At 38.9% G+C, this 20590-nt stretch overlaps 1 long non-coding RNA gene across 9 annotated transcripts in view; it reads left to right on the forward strand.

The window, feature by feature from the left end:
• Positions 1-20590, forward strand: part of LOC147340636 (uncharacterized) — a 193752-nt gene that overhangs the window by 163817 nt on the left and 9345 nt on the right. The window lies entirely within an intron of this gene.

The following is a 20590-nucleotide window of genomic DNA, read 5'->3' on the forward strand; positions in this document are numbered from 1 at the left end:
TGGAACCACTGCACAGTATGAGGACATGGCCTCTACTACTCCTGTAAATTTCTCACTCACCTGAGAAAGCCATAACTGGCCAGGAGGACTGTTGTCCCTTTTCTGTGGAGCAAAGGTCTCATGTATTAATAATAGTTTCCCTTTTATCCCTACAATTTCTATTAAGGCAGCCAAATTGAGAAAGTGTCAGATCGGCCTTTTACCTAACCACTCAGCCAAGACTGCTTAGTCTCCTACAACTGAGCAGACCCTGCTATCTTTCAAACAGTGCAATGGGCTGCTGCTGGTATCAAAGCTCCACTTGCTCACAGAGTTCAGGCAAAGGAGGGAAGTCCACTCTGGGTCACATCACTCATTGCATTACAACTGTTGATTTAAAAAAAAAGCACATTGTGAGAGCTGTGAGTTGTTTCATGTTGGGCAAAATGAAGACTGTGACCTGGGAAACAGCATCTCAGATAGCTCTGAGAAGGGCTTCCCAGGTGTCAGTAATGGTAAAGAATCTGCCTGCTAATGCAGGACACATAAGAGACACAGTTCCGATCCCTGGTCAGGAAGATCCCCTGGAGGAGGGCATGGGAACCCACTCCAGTATTCTTGCCTGGAGAATCCCATGGACAGAGGAGCCTGGAGGGCTATAGTCCATAGAGTCGCAAAGAGTTGGACATGACTAATTGACTTAGCATGGTTTTGTTGGGGGGGAATACATGAAATCAAGCACATATTTTCCCAGAAGATTTCTACCAGTCTTGTGAAGCTTATTCCAGTCACAAATAACAGTCATCATCATGAGGGATTTTAGTGCCTTTCTAAATATGAGGAGATAGAAGAATTGGGCTCCTTAAATTGGCTCCTAAAAATAACTATCTGAAGACTTGTCCTGCCAGTTTTACCCTGGGTACAAAGTGCTTCATTTCTGCTTTCCATTCTGAATTCCTTTCAGGGGGTGTTGAAGGTTGGTGGCTTCAGTAGCACACGATTCCGTCCTTGTAGAGGTAGATGGCAAATGCCCATGGCCAGTGTCAATTTGTAGTTGACACATGATAAATTGGCTCTGCAGGTGGCACTAGTGGTAAAGAACATGCCTGCCACTGCAGAAGACACAAAAGACTCAGATTTGATCCCTGGATTGGGCAGATCTCCTGGAGGAGGGCATGACAACCCACTCTAGTATTCTTGCTTGGAGAATCCTACAGACAGAGGAGCCTGACAGGCTACAGTCCATAGGGACACAAAGAGTTGGACACAACTGAAGGGACTTAGCATGCACATAGGCATGATACATTAAACTCTAAAATTCTAGGACATAGAGCTCATAAGATAAATTTCAATTTCATTATAAAATCTTATTATTGATTAATCTTTTAGTATCTTTTAGGTGACAGACCTATTCTTAGGGGAACTAAAAGCAACTGTCCTTCTCTTGCAAATCTCTACAAATACCAGAATGTAAATATCCAGTCTCATCACTTCATGGCAAATAGATGGGGAAACAATGGAAACAGTGACAGATTTTATTTTCTTAGGCTCCAAAATCACTGCAGATAGAGACTGCAGCCATGAAATTAAAAGACACTTGCTCCTTGAAAGAAAAGCTGTGACCAAACTAGACAAAATGGTAACGATAACCCTGTATACGAGACAGCAAAAGAGACACTGATGTATAGAACAGTCTTATGGACTCTGTGGGAGAGGGAGAGGGTGGGAAGATTTGGGAGAATGGCATTGAAACATGTGAAATGTCATGTATGAAACGAGAAAAAAAAAAGAAAAAGACTAAACTTCTAGTATGAAAAAAAATAAATAAATAAAAGGCAGAGGCATTACTTTGCCAACAAAAGTCTGTCTGGTTAAAGCTATTGTTTTTCTAGTAGTCATGTATGAATGTGAGAGTTGGACCATAAAGAAAGCTGAGCACTGAAGAACTGATGCTTTTGAACTGTGGTGTTGGAGAAGACTCTTGAAAGTCCCTTGGACTGCAAGGAGATCAAGCAAGTGAATCCTAAAGGAAATCAGTCCTGAATATTCATTGGAAGGACTGATGCTGAAGCTGAAACTCCAATACTTTGGCCACCTGATGCAAAGAACTGACTCATTTGGGAAACACTGAGGGCAGGAGAAGGGGTTGAGAGAGGATGTGATGGTCGGATGGCATCACTGACACGATGGACATGAGTTTGAGTAGGCCCCGGGAGTTGCTGATGGACAAGGAAGCCTAGCGTGCTACAGTCCATGGGGTCGCAAAGAGTCAGACACAACTGAGCGACTGAACTGAACTGAACTGAACTGAAATACAGTCCACAAGGATGAGACTGAGCCTAATTAGCTCAATCAGGCAAGACCAGAAATCAAGGGAAAAAATGACAAAGTTGTAGTTTTAAAATTCAAAATGCTGAGAATAACTCCCTTAGCCAAGCTTTACAAATAGTAAAGCCTTAGTCATCTGAGGAAACAGCTTTAATCTATTCTAACTGTGCTTTTTAAACTAATAAGTTTACATAGTAATACCTGATTCATAACTTAGTTTTTTTTATGTTTTTTTTTTTTTTTAAACTTTGTATTATTGAGGGACTATAGCTGAATAACAGTGTTGTGCAGTTTCAGGTGAACAGCAAAGGGATTCACCCACACATGTATATGTATCCATTCTCCCCCAATCCCCCCTCCCATCTGGGCTGCCACCTAATACTGAGCAGAGTTGCATGTGCTATACAGTAGTTTCTTGTTGATTATCCATGGAAAATATAACATTGTGTACATGTCTATTGCAAACTCCTTAACTGTCCCTTCTGCCTGGCAACCATAAGTTCATTCTCTAAAGTCTATGAGTCTGTTCTGGTTTTGTAAGTTCATTTGTATAATTTTGTTATAGATTCCACATATAAGGGATGTCATATAATACTTCTCCTTCTCTGTCTGACATACATCATTCAGTATGACAATGTTTAGGCCCATCTATGTTGCTGTAAATGCCATTATTTCAGTTTTTTAATGTTTGAGTAATATTCCACTGTATATATGTACCACATCTTTATCCATTCCTCTGTCAATGGGCATTTAGGTTACTTCTATGTTTTGGCTATTGTAAACACTGCTGTAATGAACATTGGGGTGCATGTATCCTTTGGGTACAACAAGGCTGTATATTGTCCCCCTACTTATTTAACTGCTATGCAGAATACATCATGCAAAATGCCAGGTTAGATGAATTCACAAGCTGGAATAAGGATTTCCAGGAGAAATCCCAGTAACCTCAGATATGCAGATGATATCACTGTCAGTGCAGCATGTGAAAGGAACTTAAGAGCCTCTTGATGAGGGTGAAAGAGGAGAGTGAAAAATCTGACTTAAAACTCAACATTAAAATTTAAGATCATGGCGTCTGGTTCCATCTGATGGGCAGGGCCATGCTCAGTACATCTTTAATCCAATTTTCTGTTGATGGGCTGGGCTATGTTCCCTCCCTGTTGTTTGACCTGAGACTAGACTATGGTGGAGGTAATGAAGATAATGGTGACCTCCTTCAAAAGGTCCCATGCACACACTCCCACACTCAGTGTCCCTGACCCTGCAGCAGTCTACTGCCGACCCACGCCTCCACCAGAGACTCCTGGACACTAACAGTCAGGTCTGGGTCAGTCTCTTGTTGGGTCACAGCTCCTTTCTCTTGGGTTCTAGTTCATACAAAGTTTTGTTTGTGCCCTCCAAGAGTCTGTTTCCCCAGTCCTGTGTAAGTTCTGTAATCAAATCCCACTGGCTTCAAAAGTCAAATTCTCTGGGGGTTCTCAGTCCCTTTGCCAGATCCCCAGATGGGGAAAACTGTTTTGGGTCCTAGAGCTTTCTTAACAGTGCGAGAATTTCTTTGGTATAATTGTTCTGTAGTTTGTGGGTCATCTGCTCGGTGACTCTATGGTGGGGTTAATGGCAACCTCCTCCAAGAAGGCTTATGCCACAGGCTTTGTGACACAGGTAGCTGCACTAAGAACCCCTGCCCCTGCAGGAGGCCACTGATGACCCGAACCTCTGCAGGAGACGCAAACACAGGTCTGGCTCAGTCTCTGTGGGGTCTGTGAACAAGACCCAGATTGCCCCAAAGTCAGTCTCTCCCATCCAGAAGATTCCATAAACCTCTTATCCTTATTCGTCAGAGGGCGGACAAAATGAAAACCATAATCACAGAAAACTAATCAAACTTATCACATGGACCACAGCCTTGTCTAACTCAATGAAACTATGAGCCATGCCATGTAGGGCCAGCCAAGATGGATAGGTCATGGTGGAGAGTTATGACAAAACGTGGTCCACTGGAGAATGGAGTGGCAAACTACTTCAGAATTCTTGCCTTGAGAACCCCATGAACCATATAAAAAGGCAAAAAACACTGAAATATGAACTCCCCAGGTAAATCAAGGTAAATTAGAAGTGGTCAAGAGGAGATGTGGAGAAGGAAATGGCAACCTACTCCAGTATTCTTGCCTGGAGAATCCCAGGGACAGAGGAGCCTGGCAGGCTTCTGTCTGTGGGGTCGCAGAGTCAGACATGACTGAAGCGACTTAGCAGCAGCAGCAGCAATGTGATACACCACTTTAACAAATTGAAAGATAAAAACCATATCATTATCTCAACAGATGCAGAGAAAGCCTTTGACAAAATTCAACATCCATTTATGATAACAAACAAACAAACAAAAAAAACCCTCCAGAAAGCACAATAGAAGGAACATATCTCAAGATAATAAAAGCCATATATGATAAACCCACAGCAAACATTATCCTCAATGGGGAAAAATTGAAAGCATTTCTTCTAAAGTCAGGAACAAGACAAGGGTGCCCACTCTCACCACTACTATTCAACATAGTTTTGGAAGTTTTTGCCACAGCAGTCAGAGAAGAACAAGAAATAAAAGGAATCCAGATTGGAAAAGAATAAGTAAAACTCTCACCGTTTGCAGATGACATGATCCTCTACATAGAAAACCCTAAAGACACCAGCAGAAAATTACTAGGGCTAATCAAGGAATATAGTAAAGTTGCAGGATATAAAATTTCTGCATATAAAATTTCTGTGTATTAACACAGAAATCCCTTGCATTCCTATACATTAACAGAAAACAGATTAAGGAAACAATTCCATTCACCATTGCGATGAAAAAAATAAAATACTTAGGAATAAACCTACCTAAAGATACAAAAGACCTATATATAAACTATAAACCCTGATGAAAGAAATCAAAGAGGACACAAATAGATGGAGATATATACCATGTTCATGAATCGGAAGAATTAATATAGTGAAAATGAGTATACTACGCAAAGAAATCTATCAGATCAGATCAGATCAGTCGCTCAGTCGTGTCCAACTCTTTGCGACCCCATGAATCACAGCACGCCAGGCCTCCCTGTCCATCACCAACTCCCGGAGTTCACTCAGACTCACGTCCATTGAGTCAGTGATGCCATCCAGCCATCTCATCCTCTGTCGTCCCCTTCTCCTCCTGCCCCTAATCCCTCCCAGCATCAGAGTCTTTTCCAATGAGTCAACTCTTCGCATGAGGTGGCCAAAGTACTGGAGTTTCAGCTTTAGCATCATTCCTTCCAAAGAACTCCCAGGGCTGATCTCCTTCAGAATGGACTGGTTGGATCTCCTTGCAGTCCAAGGGACTCTCAAGAGTCTTCTCCAACACCACAGTTCAAAAGCATCAATTCTTCGGCACTTAGCCTTCTTCACAGTCCAACTCTCACATCCATACATGACCACAGGAAAAACCATAGCCTTGACTAGACGGACCTTTGGCAAAGTAATGTCTCTGCTTTTGAATATGCTATCTAGGTTGGTAGATTCAATCAATCCCTATCAGGCTACCAATGGTATTTTTTACAGAACTAGAACAAATAATTTCACAATTTGTATGGAAATATAAAAATCCTCACATAGCCAAAGTAATCTTGAGAAAGAAGATTGAAACTGGAGAAATGAACCTTCCTGACTTCAGACTGTAGTACAAAGCTACAGTCATCAAGGCAGTATGGTACTGGCACAAAGACAGAATTTTGATCAATGGAACAAATTAGAAAGCCCAGAGATAAATCAACACACCTATGGATACCTTATCTTTTTGACAAAGGAGGCAAGAATATACAATGGAGAAAAGACAATTTCTTTAAAAAGTGGTGCTAGGAAAACTGGTCAACCACCTGTAAAAGAATGAAACTAGGACACTTTCTAACATCATACACAAAAATAAACTCAAAATGGATTAAAGATCTAAATGTAAGACCAGAAGCTATGAAACAAGGAAAACATAGGCACAACACTTTCTGACAGAAATCACAGCAAGATCCTGAATGACCCACCTCCAAGAATAATGGAAAGAAAAGCAAAAATAAACAAATGGGACCTAATTAACCTTAAAAGCTTTTGCACATGAAGGAAACTATAAGCAAGGTGAAAAGACAGCCTTCAGAATGGGAGAAAATAATAGCAAATGAAGCAACTGACAAAGAATTAATCTCAAAAATAGACAAGCAGCTCCTGCAGCTCAATACCAGAAAAATTAATGACCCAATCAAAAAAATGGGCCAGACAACTAAACATACATTTCTCCAAAGAAGACATACAGATGGCAAACACATGAAAAGATGCTCAACATCACTCATTATCAGAAAAATGCAAATCAAAACCATAATGAGTTACCATCTCAAGCCGGTCAGAATGGCTGCCATCAAAAAGTCTACAAACAATAAATGCTGGAGAGGGTGTGGAGAAAAGGGAACCCTCTTACACTGTTGGTGGGAAGGCATACTAGTACAGCCACTATGGAGAATAGTGTGGAGGTTCCTTAGAAAACTGGAAATAGAACTGCCATATGACCCAGCAATCCCACTGCTGGGCATCCACACTGAGGAAACCAGAATTGAAAAAGATACGTGTATCCCAGTGTTCATCACAGCACTGTTTACAGTAGCTAGGACATGGAAGCAACCTAGATGTCCATCAGCAGATGAATGGATAAGGAAGCTGTACATATACACAATGGAATGTTACTCATCTATTAGAAAGAACGCATTTGAATCAGTTCCAATGAGGTGGATGAAACTGGAGCCTATTATACAAAGTGAAGTAAGTCAGAAAGAAAAACACCAATACAATATATTAATGCATATATATGAAATTTAGATGGAGAAGGAAATGGCAACCCACTCCAGTATTCTTGCCTGGAGAGTCCTGTGGATGGAGGGGCCTGGTGGGCTGCCGTCTATGGGGTCGCACAGAGTTGGACACGACTGAGGTGACTTAGCAGCAGCAGCAGCATGGAATTTAGAAAGATGGTAATGATGACCCTATCTGTGAGACAGCAAAAGAGATACAGATATAAAGAAAAGACTTTTGGACTGTGTGGGAAAAGACGAGGGTGGGATGATTTGAGAGAATAGCATTGATACATGTATATTACCATATGTGAAATGCATCACCAGTCCTAGTTCGATGCATGAAACAGGGCAGTCAAAACTGGTGCACTCCAACAACCCAGAGGGATGGGATTGAGACGGAGGTGGGAGAGGGTTTTGGGATGGGGGACTCATGTACACCTGTGGCTGATTCATGTCAATGCATGGCAAAAAACACCAAAATATTATAAAGTAACTAGCCTCCAATTAAATCGGTTCAGTTCAGTTCAGTCATTCAGTCGTGTCCGACTCTTTGCCACCCCATGAACCGCAGCATGCCAGGCCTCCCTGTCCATCACCAGCTGCCGGAGTTTACCCAAACTCATGTCCATTGAGTCGGTGATGCCATACAACCATCTCATCCTCTGTCGTCCCCTCCTCCTGCCTTCAGTCTTTCCCAGCATCAGGGTGTTTTCCAATGAATCAGTTCTTCGCATCAGGACTGGTAAGTGTAGATAAAGGTTTACCAGTAAGTATATACTCTTATATGGGAGAAGGCAATGGCACCCCACTCCAGTACTCTTGCCTGGAAAATCCCATGGACGGAGGAGCCTGGTGGGCTGCAGTCCATGGGGTCACTAAGAGTCGGACACGACTGAGCAGCTTCACTTTCACTTTTCCCTTTTATGCATTGGAGAAGGAAATGGCAACCCACTCCAGTGTTCTTGCCTGGAGAATCCCAGGGATGGGGGAGCCTGGTGGGCTGCCGTCTATGGGGTCGCACAGAGTCGGAGATGACTGAAGCGACTTAGCAGCAGCAGCATACCCTTATATGGTCAGGGTAGTGTATTAATCACTTATAAAGATAGGATTAAAATTAAAAGTAGTAAAAATAGCTATAACTACAGTGGTTAAAGTTGTAGCTAATTATAACTACAAATAAAAAAAGATGTAAAATATGATAACATAAAATGTGGGGAAGAGAGTAAAAATGTTGTTTAGAAAGGAATCAAACTAATGTGTTATATATAAAACAGTGAAAAAAATGGCAATAAGCAATACTTTAATTTAATAAATTAATTGCATAATAATTGCATATAATTTAAATGCAAGTAGACTAAATTCTGCCATCAAAGGACCTAGAGGGACTGGATAGATTAAGAAAAAGACTCATCTATATGCTTCCTAGAAGAAATGCACTTTAGATAAAAGTGGGAGGGTAACAGGTAGGAAGATCAGAGGTCCCCAAGGGGCAGGAGGAAATAAACTGCAAGTGGTAGATTTCTTTTCTTCCCCCTTATCTGTTGACAAAACATGTTCTGCTTAAGACTAAACTCTTTTTTTCTTTTCTCAAACCTTGGACTGATAATGGCTCAACCACTCAACCTTTATTCTTGTCAATTGTTTTATGGCCAGAGATGACACACCTTGTGCCATCCTATCTCAAAGATGCATATTGTGGGATAGGGGCATGGTGAAACTCCCTCAGCCTTGAGTCATTTCTTTTATCTGATTAGAAGCTGGCTAACAGACAGAAAATGCCTTGCTAAAAACTAGCAGGCAGGCATTCTTTCTGCCCCCTTCTGATGTCTATATCAGAAGCTTTCTCTGTCTCTCTTAATCTTTAATAAAATTCTGTTACACAGAAAGCTCCAAGTGGTCAAGCCTGGTCTCTGGCTCGGGATCAAAATCCTCTTCTCCAGAGATCATGAATCCTGGCATAGCATAAGGCTTGCAGCAGCAACTTTTCAAAAGGACAGAAAAAGACTGAAAGCAGAGTTGGAAAAAGGTGTCCCATGTAAATGGAAATCAAAAGAAAGCTAGGGTAGTTTTACTTATATCAGTCAAAGTAGACTTTGATTGTAATAAGAGACTAAGAAGGATAGTACATAATTATAAAGGGATTAAGCTACCAAGAGATTATAACATTGTAAATATTTATGCACTCAATATGTAAGCACCTAAATATATAAAGCAAATATTAACAGACCTAAAGAGAGAAATAGATTGCAATAAAATCACAGTAGGAGACGTTAATGGACCACTTACATCAACATGTAGATCATCCACCAGATGGAAAATCAATCAGGAAATACTGCCTTAAGTGATATTTCAAACTTGATGGAGTTAGATATTTACAGAACATTCCACCTAAAAGCAACAGATTGCACGTTCTTCTCAAGTTCACACGCAACATTTCCCAAGATAGATCATATATTAGGTCACAAACTTGAAATTATGTCAAAAATATTTTCTGACCACAATTATATAATCTAGAAATTAATTATATGAAAACTGGAAAATTCAGAAATGTATGGAGATTAAACCACATGCTATTGAAGTAGGTCAAAGAAAAAGTCAAAAGAGAAATTAAAAATACCTAAGATAAATGAAAATGGAAGTGGAACATACCAAAACTGATGGAATGCTGCAAAAGTAGATGTAAGAGGGGAGTTCATAGCAATAAATGCCTACTTTAAGAAACAAGACTCAACAACCTTGCACCCTAGGAAACTAGAAAACGAAGGTCCAATGAAGCCCAAAGTTAGTATGGGAAGGAAATAAGAAAGATTAGAGAAGAAATAAATGAAATAGACACACAATAGAAAAGATCAATGAAGGAGCTGGTTACATGAAAAATAACAAAATTGAGAAAACTTTAGGTATACTGACCAATAAGAGAGAGCAATCAATGAAATGAAAGAAAAGATGTTACAACTGATACAACAGATACATGCACCCCAAATTCATAGCAGAATTATTTACACTTGTCAAGATACAGAAGCAAGCTAAGTTTCCATCAAGAGGTGAATGGATAAAGAAGTTGTGGTATGTATATAGTTATCAATCTCTCTCTCTCTCTCTCTCTCTATATATATATATATATATATATATATATACCATCCATCTATCTATATCTATATATACATATATATATATATATATGGATATATTAGTTCAGTTCCATTCAGTTGCTCAGTTCAGTTCAGTCACTCAGTTGTGTCTAACTCTTTGTGACCCCATGGACTGCAGCATGCCAGCCTTCCCTGTCCATCACTAACTCCTGTATTTTGCTTAAACTCATGTGCATCTAGCCGGTGATGCCATCCAACCATCTCATCCTCTCTTGTCCCCTTCTCCTCCTGCCTTCAATTATTCCCAGCATCAGGGTCTTTTCCAGTGAGTCAGTTCTTTGCATCACGTGGCCAAAGTATTTAGTCCTTCAGCTTCAGCATCAGTCCTTCCAATGAATATTCAGGACTGGTTTGTTTTGGATTGACTGGTTTGATCTCCTTGCAGTCCAATGGACTCTCAAGAGTCTTCTCCAGCACCACAGTTCAAAGGCATTGATTCTTGGGTGCTCTGCCTTCTTTACAGTCTAGCTCTCACAACGGTTTTTGACCACTTGGAAGACCATAACTTTGACTATATGGACCTTTGTCAGCAAAGTAATGTCTCTACTTTTTAATATGCTATCTAGGTTGGTCATAGCTTTTCTTCTAAGGATCAAGCGCCTTTTAATTTCATGGCTACAGTCACCATCTGCAGTGATTTTGGAGCCCAAGAAAATAAAGTCTGTCACTGTTTCCTTTATTTCTCCATCTATTTGCCATGAAGTGATGGGACCAGATGCCATGATCTTAGGTTTTTGAATGTTGAGTATTATTAAGCCAGTCTTTTCACTCTCCTCTTTCACTTTTATCCTGAGCCTCTTAAGTTCCTCTTCACTTTCTGCCATAAGGGTGATGTCATCTGCATATCTGAGATTACTGATATTTTTCCTGAGAATCTTAATTCCAGCTTGTGTTTCATGCAGCCCGGCATCTTGCATGAAATATAAGTTAACTAAGCAGGGTGACAATATACAGCCTTGACATACTCCTTTCCCAGTTTGGAACTAGTCCATTGTTCCATGTCTAGTTCTAACTGTTGCTTTTTGACTTGCTTACAGATTTCTCAGGAGGCAGGTAAGGTGGCCTGGTATTCCCATCTCTTAAGAATTTTTCACAGTTTGCTGTGATCCACACAATCAAAGGCTTTGGCATAGTCAATAAAGCAGAAGTAGATGCTTTTCTGGAATTCTCTTGCTTTTTCTATGATCCAGTGGATGCTGGCAATTTGATCTCTGGTTCCTCTGCCTTTTCTTAATCCAGCTTGTGCATCTGGAAGTTTTCGGTTCACATACTGTTGAAACCTAGCTTGGAGAATTTTGATAATTACTTTGCTAGTGTGTGAAATGAGTGCAATTGTGTTGAAACATTCTTTGGTATTGCCTTTCTTTGGGATTGGAATGAAAACTGACCTTTTCCAGTCCTGTGGCCACTGCTGAGTTTTCCAAATTTGCTGGCATATTAAGTGCAGCACTTTCACATCATCATCTTTTATGATTTGAAATGGCTCAGCTGGAATTTCATTACCTCCACTAACTTTGTACTTAGTGATGCTTCCTAAGGCCCACTTGACTTCACATTCCAGGATGTCTGGCTCTAGGTGAGTGATCACACCATCGTGATTATCTGGGTCATTAAGATCTTTTTTGTATAGTTCTTCTGTGTTTTCTTGCCGCCTCTTCTTAATATCTTCTGCTTCTGTTAGGTCCATAACATTTCTGTCCTTTATTGTGACCATCTTTGCATGAAATATTCCCTTGGTATCTCTAATTTTCTTGAAGAGACCTCTTGTTTTTCCCATTCTATTGTTTTCCTCTATTTCTTTGCATTGATCTCTGAGTTAGGCTTTCTTATCTCTCCTTGCTATTCTTTGGAACTCTGCATTCAGATGGGTATATCTTTCTTTTCTCCTTTGTCTTTCACTGCTCTTCTTTTCTCAGCCATTTTTTAGGCCTCCACAGACAACCATTTTGCCTTTTTGCATTTCTTTTTCTTGAAGATTGTTTTGATTACTGCCTCCTGTTCATTGTCACGAACCTCCATCCATAGTTGTTCAGGCACTCTGTCTATATATATATAAAGTGGAAAAGTGAAAGTGTTAGTCACTCAGTCATGTATGACTCTTTGTGACCCCCATGGACTGTAGCCTGCCAGGCTGCTCTGTCCGTGGATTTTGTCAGGCAATAATACTGGAATGGGTAGCCATTCCTTTCTCCCGTGTATCTTCCTGACCCAGAGATTGAGTCCAGGCCTCCTGTATTGCAGGCAGGCTCTTTACCATCTAAACCACCAGGGAAACCTTACACACACACACACAAACACAGAGGAATACAGCTCAGCCATAAAAAATTTTGCCATTTACAACAACGTGGATGGGCTTGGATGGTATTACACTAAGTGAAACAAATCAGAGGAAGACAAATACTGTACGATATCACTTATATATGAAATCAAAAAGAATACAACAAACTAGTGAAAATAACAAAAAAGAAGCAGACTCACAGATACAGAGAATGAAGTAGTAGTACCAGTGGGGAGATGGAAAGGGGAGGGGCAAAATTTGGATAGGGAATTGAGGTTAGAAACTACTATGAATATAAAATATAAGCTACAAGGATATATTGTACAACAGGCAATATATTACATGCAATAATTTAGCCAATATTTTATAATAAGTATAAATGTAGTGTAACCTTTAAAAACTGTGAATCACTGTATTCTACACTTGAAATTTATATAATATTGTACATGAACTATGTTTGACAGAATTTACCTGGGAAGCCATTTGGACCTGGATTTTTGTTTTAGGGGATTTTTTCCATTACCGATTCAATTTCTTTACTAGTAACCAGTTTATTCATTTTCTATTTATTTCTGATTCAGTATTGAAAGACTATATGTTTCTAGGAATTTATCCATTTCTCCTAGGCTGTCTAATTTGTTGATATATAATTATTCATAGCATTCTCTTATCCTTTGTATTTCTGTGGTATTGTAATTTCTCCTCTTTCATTTCTGATTTATTTGGACACTTTTTCCTGGTGAGTCTGGCTAATGTTGTATCAATTTATTTATTTATTATTATTTTTTTTTGCTTTACAATATTGTATTGGTTTTGCCATACATCAACATGCATCCGCCACGGGTGTACATGTGTTCCCCATCCTGAACCCCCCTCCCACCTCCCTCCTCATACCATTCCTCTGGGTCATCCCAGTGCACAAGCCCCAAGTTTCCTGTATCCTGCATCGAACCTGGACTGGCGATTCGTTTCTTACATGATATTATACATGTTTTATGTTGTATCAATTTCATCTTTTCAAAGAACTAACTTTTAGTTTCATTTATGTGTTCTATTGTGGGTTTTTTCTCCATTTCATTTATTTCTGCTCTGATCTTTATGATTTGCTTTATTCCACTAACCTTGGGGTTGGTTTATTTTTTCTAGTTTCTTTAAATATACATTTAGAGTTTTTGCTTCAGATTTTTCTTATTATTTGAGGTGTACCTATATCACTATGAACTGCCCTCTTAGAATTACTTTTGCCTCATCCCATGGGTTTTGGAAAGTTATATTTCCGTATTCATTTGTCCCAAGGTAATTTTTTATTTCCTCTTTGATTTCTTCATTGATTGAGTGATTGCTGAGTAGTATGTTGCTTAATCTCCACATGTTTGTATACTTCCTAGTTTCCTTCTTGCAACTGAGTTCTAGTTTCATGCTATTGTGATTGGAAAAGATGCTTGACTTGATTTCAAACTTTTTATATTTATTGAGACTTGTTTTGTAGTCTAACCATGCAGTCTATCCTGGAGAGTATTCCTTGTGCACTTGAAAAGTGTGTTCTGCTGTTTTTGGATCGAGTTTTCTATATATATCTATTAAGTCTATATAGTCTAATGTGTTTTTTAAGGCCGTGTTTCCGTATTTATTTTCTTCCTGTGTGACCTATCCATTAATCTAAGTGGGGTATTAACATCCCCTACTATTATTGTATAGCTATCTATTGCTCCCTTTATTTCTGTTAATATTTGTTTTATCTATTTAGGTGCTCCTATATTAGGTGCATAAATGTTTATAAATTTTGTGTCCTCTTGTTGGATTAACCCTTTTTTTCATTCTGTAATGTTCTTCCTTGTATTTTATTACAGTCTTTGTTTTAAAGTCTATTTTGTGTGATACAGAGTATTGCTACCCCAGCTTTCTTTTGTTTTCCATTTACATGGAACTTTTTTCCATCCCTTCACTTTCAATCTATGCATGTCTTTAGATATAAGATGTGCCTCTTATAGGCTGCATGTAGATGGGTCTCAGTTTCTGTCTTCTGTTTTTTAACTTACCTAGTCAGCCACCCTATATGTTTTGATTAGGGCAGTTAGTCCATAGACATTTACAGTGATAATTGACTTCCCTGTTGGTCCAGTGGTTAAGACTCTGCCCCTCCAATCCAGGGGACAGGGTTTCGATCCATGACTGGGAAAGTTCCACGTGTTACATGATGTGGCCCAATAAATAAATAAAGTAGATAAAATGATAATAGATATGCACTATTGCCATTTTGTTAATTTTCATTGTGTTTTTTGTTGTTTTATCTTTTTTGTCAGTTTCTTTCCTTCTACTTTGATGGATTCCTCAGTGTTATATTTGGATTCTTTTCTCATTATTTTTTGTTATTCATTGTAGGTTTTTAGTTTGTGGTTATCATGAGGTTCATATATAATGACCTTTACATATATCTGTGTATTTAAGCTGATAGTCACTTAAGTTAAAAGTATTCTAAAAGCACTACACTTTCCCTCCCCCCAACACATACACACTTTTGGTGTCATATTTTTACCAGTCTTTATTTTGTGTATCTCTTAACTACTTATTGTTAAGTAAATCATCAGAAATTTAAATATTTGTTTATACATTTGCCTTTACCAGTGAGATTTTTCTTTCATATTCTTTTTTCTAGTTGTGGCCTTTTTCTGCCAAACATGACCCTTTAACATTTTTTGTAAGGCCAGTTTGGTGGTAATGAACACCTTTATTTTTTGCTTGTCTGGGAAACTATCTGTCTGTCCTTCAGTTATGAATGATAAACTTGCTAGATCGTGAGTTTTTTCCTTTCATCATTCTATATCCTGTTACCCCGTTATGGCCTGTAAAGTTTCAGCTAAGAAATCAGCAGATAATCTTATGGCATTTTTCTTGTATGTGATTAGTTGTTTTTCTCTTGCTTCTCTTAAGATTTTCCCATTAACTTTTGCCATTTTATTTATTTATTTTTTTTCTTTAATAATTTTAGAAAATGAATCCACCACGGGTATACATGTGTTCCCCATCCTGAACCCCCCTCCCACCTCCCTCCCCACACCATCCCTCTGGGTCGTCCCAGTGCACCAGCCCCAAGCATCCAGTATCGTGCATTGAACCTGGACTGGCATCTCGTTTCATACATGATATTTTACATGTTTCAATGCCATTCTCCCAAATCTTCCCACCCTCTCCCTCTCCCACAGAGTCCATAAGACTGTTCTATACGTCAGTGTCTCTTTTGCTGTCTCGTATACAGGGTTATCGTTACCATCTTTCTAAATTCCATATATATGCATTAGTATACTGTATTGGTGTTTTTCCTTCTGGCTTACTTCACTCTGTATAATAGCAGCTCAACTCCAGAAAAATAAATGACCCAATCAAAAAATGGGCCAAAGATCTAAATAGACATTTCTCCAAAGAAGACATACAGATGGCTAACAAACACATGAAAAGATGCTCAACATCACTCATTATCAGAGAAATGCAAATCAAAACCACTATGAGGTACCATTTCACACCAGTCAGAATGGCTGCAATCCAAAAGTCTACAAATAATAAATGCTGGAGAGGGTGTGGAGAAAAGGGAACCCTCTTACACTGTTGGTGGGAATGCAAACTAGTACAGCCACTATGGAGAACAGTGTGGAGATTCCTTAAAAAACTGGAAATAGAACTGCCTTATGATCCAGCAATCCCACTGCTGGGCATACACACTGAGGAAACCAGAAGGGAAAGAGACATGTGTACCCCAATGTTCATCGCAGCACTGTTTATAATAGCCAGGACATGGAAGCAACCTAGATGTCCATCAGCAGATGAATGGATAAGAAAGCTGTGGTACATATACACAATGGAGTATTACTCAGCCATTAAAAAGAATACATTTGAATCAGTTCTAATGAGGTGGATGAAACTGGAACTTTTGCCATTTTAATTATAACATATCTTGGTGTGAATCTCTTTGGATTCATCTTTTTTGTGACTGTCTGTTCTTCCTGTACCTGGATGTGTTTCTTTCCCCAGGTTAGGGAAGTTTTCAGCCATTATTTCATCAAATAGTTTTTTTTTTCCCCCCTTTCTCTCTTCTCCTTCCAGGACCCCTATAATGTTCGTGCTGATATGTCCAACGTTATCCAAGAGGTCCTTTAAACTCATCTCATTTAAAAATTTTTTTCTTTTTGCTGTTTTGTGTGAATTCCATTATTCTATCTTGCCGATCACTACTCCATTATTCTGCATCATCTAATCTGCTGTTTATTCTGTTCAGTATATTTTTATATCAGTTATTGTATTTACATTTCTGATTGGTTCTTTTCTATATTTTCTAAATATTTATTACATTTTTTCATTGATTTCCTCCATTCTTTTCCCAAGTTTGGTGAGCATCTTTATAATCATTTCCTTGAACTCTATATCAGGTAAATTACTTACTACCATTTCTTTGGGATTTTCTTCTGGGGTTTTATTCTGTTCTTTCACTTGGAACATATTCTTCTGTCTCTTCATTTTGAGTTTTGTTTCTGCTTCTGTGAATTATGTGAAACATCTAAGTCTCCTGGTTTTGAAGAAGTGGCCCTGTTATTAAGTGTCCCATGTATAGACTGCTTGTGTCTAGTGACTTTAACAGGTCAGCTGCAGCTAGAGCAGCCCTGGCTGGGGAAGTCCCTAGGGAACACTGAGCCAGAGGTCACCTTGGTTGGATAGCTGGGGCTAGAGCTAGAGCCACTGTGGACTGGGAGTAGTTCAGGGGGATTCAACAATGGCACAGACCAGTGCCTCTGACCCCAGAGAGGGCTCCAGCAGTTCCTTGCCCATTTGGCAGAAGCTCTAAAATAGTAAACGGGTTTTTTCCTGTATAATCTAGGTTCCCTATAAACGTTTTTTTGTTGTTGTTTTTAATTTTTGGTTCTTTGTTTTCGTGTTTTGTGTGTGTGTTTGTGTCCTAACATGGGTGTATGCTCAGGCCACTCAGCTATATCCCTCCCTACTCTATCTCATCCTGAAAGGGGGTAGGGTTCTCATGGATACCATATCTATGTCTTTCCTACTTCTTTCTGTGTGGTCCTTTATGTGAAATAGTTGTTTAATCAGCCTTCAGGGCTTCTTCAGGAGGAATTGTTCTATATGTAGGCATAGATTTGGTGTTTCATGAGAGGAGGTGAGCTCAGAGTCTTCCTATGCTGCCATCTTGCTCTTCTCCCATTTCCTTTAATATTTTGAACAAAATTTCTTTAAACTAATGGTTACTTTGAAGTCTCTGATGTCAAATATGACATCTAGTCCTGCTCACATGCAATTTTTGTTATCTGCTTTATTTCCTGTTTATGAGGCACATGGTCTTTTTTTTTTTTTTTTTTTTTTGATGTCTCATAATTTTTTATTTTTGAAAAACTAGCCATATTAAGGAATATGTCAGTTACTGGATTCTAACCTCTAACCCTCTCCAAGACTTTTTTATTGTTCTTTTCTATTGTTGTTGTTGTTGTTTTTGATGGGCTATTTTAAAGAAGTCTATTACTTAAATTGTGAAGCTTTTGATGTTGCTCCTCAGAGGGTAAAGTTTCAAGTATATATATAGTCACTTTGGGATCACAAATTTTAGCAGTGCTCTCTTTGATTATCTCTTTCTCTGAACTCTCTTTTAAACTGATTTATATATCATTATACATCACCTATTAGGTGCCACTAATTACTAGATGACTGTCATAATGTTTTAAACAATGCTCTGAGGAATAAATTTCTCATTAATCTAATCCAGTTAAATTCATGAAATGATAGTTGTTGAAGGCTGTCTTTGGGAGTTGTTCTACTTCAAGGAGGCCTCTCTCTTCTTAGCTATATCTTTCTGTGGTTCTCTCTGGTGAACTAGCTGTCTATGGTTTATCTTCTTGCTCTTAATTGAGAGGAACTAATGATTTGCAGACTGTCCTTGGACTTGTGTACACTCTGTTTCACATAGTCATTTGCTCATGGAGATTTCATGCTCACTTTCTTGTGGATTGCCTCTAACCCTAGGAAAACTCTGAAAAACTACTATGGGTACTGGGTGGAGTGGTAGTCTATTGAAGTACAGACTTATTATTTCCCTCTGTGAAGCCTCTGACCTATATAAGAAAGCTGGGACAAGGGGGAGAAGTCAGAATTCCAGTATTCAAGGTCTGACAGACACACCTGCAGTAGAATATCTATCCTGTCAATAGGGACTGAGTTAAGGAAAGGAGCCCTTAAACTCTTGGCTACACTCGCTAGGGATTCAGTCTTTTCAATTTGGAATTTTAGGGTACAGAAAAACGCTGGCAACCTGTCATTTGAGGTTTGATATGGCAAGCCTTGATTGGAAGCTAGACACAGACCTTACATGCTTCAAAAATTGTTACTTAAGATGGATCATAGACCTAAACATAACACGCAAAACTATAAAAATTCTAGAATATAACATAGAAGAAGATCTAAATGACCTTGGGTTTGACAATGACTTGTTTAAATTCAGCATCAAAAGAATGATTCATTAAAGAAAGAAGTGATAAATTGGACTTCATTAAAATGAAAATTTTCTGCTCTGCAAGACATTGTCAAGAGACTGAGAAGGTTCAGACTAGGAGAGAATATTTGCAAAAGATATACCTTATAAAGAACTGTTCTCCAAAATATAGAAGAAACTCTTAAAGTTCAATAATAAGAAAATAAACTGATTTTCAAATAGCCAAAAATATGAACAGACATTTCACTATAGAAGAGTTACATATGGAGAATAAGTTTATGAAAAGATGCTCAACATCTTATGTCATTAAAGAATTGTAGACTAAAACAACAGTATCACTACATACCTGTTAGAATGGCTAAAATTCTAAATACTGACTATATCAGATGTGGCCAAGGATGTGGAGCAAGAGGAACTCTTATTCATTGCTGATGGGAATGCAAAATGGAAGAGTTTGGCAGTTTCTTACAAAATTAAACATAGACTTATTGTGCCATCCAGCAATCACATTTCTAGATATTTATCCAAATGAATGAAAACTTAGAACTACACCAAAACCTACACATTAATGTTTATATTGGCATTATTAATAATGGCCAAAAATTGGAAGGAACCAAGATGTTCTTTAATAGATGAACGGATAAACTGTCGTTCATTCACAAAGTGAAACATTATTCAGGGATAAAAAAGAAATGTTATCAAGCCATGAAGAAACATGGAGAACTTTTAAATTCATATTGCTAAGTGAACAAAACCAGTCTGTTAGTTTATTTTATGAATTAGGATATAGTTTATCTTGGGCAACATTCCATGTACAGTTGCAAGGAATATGAATTTGACTGCTATTGTGTATAGTGTTCTACAAGTGTCAGTTAAGACAAGTTGATTCTAGTGCTGTTTATGTCTTATTAACTTTCTAGCTAACTGTTCTGTTAAACTTTTTTCAGTTCAGTTCTGTCACTCAGTTGTGTCCGACTCTTTGCGACCCCATGGACTGTAGCACGCCAGGCCTCCTTGTCCATCATCAACTCCCAGAGTTTACCCAAACTCATGTCCATTGAGTCGGTGATGCCATCCAGCCATCTCATCCTCTGTTGTCCCCTTCTCCTCCTGCCCTCAATCTTTCCCAGCATCAGAGTCTTTTCCAATGAGTCAGCTCTTCGCATCGGGTGACCAAAGTATTGGAGTTTCAGCTTCAACATCAGTCCTTCCAATGAACACCCAGGACTGATCTCCTTTAGGATGGACTGGTTGGATCTCCTTACAGTCCAAGGGACTCTCAAGAGTCTTCTCCAACACCACAGTTCAAAGGCATCAATTCTTCGGTGCTCAGCTTTCTTCACAGTCCAACTCTCACATCCATACATGACTACTGGAAAAACCATAGCCTTGACTAGACGGACCCTTGTTGGCAAAGTAATGTCTCTGCTTTTTAATATGCTGTCTAGGTTGGTCATAACTTTCCTTCCAAGGAGTAAGCGTCTTTTACCATCTGCAGTGATTTGGGAGCCCCCCAAAATAAAGT

This window comes from Bos grunniens, chromosome X (assembly GCF_055505025.1).
Source record: "Bos grunniens cultivar Pamir isolate PY7600 chromosome X, Bosgru_T2T1.0, whole genome shotgun sequence".
In the NCBI taxonomy this organism is placed as follows: domain Eukaryota; kingdom Metazoa; phylum Chordata; class Mammalia; order Artiodactyla; family Bovidae; genus Bos; species Bos grunniens.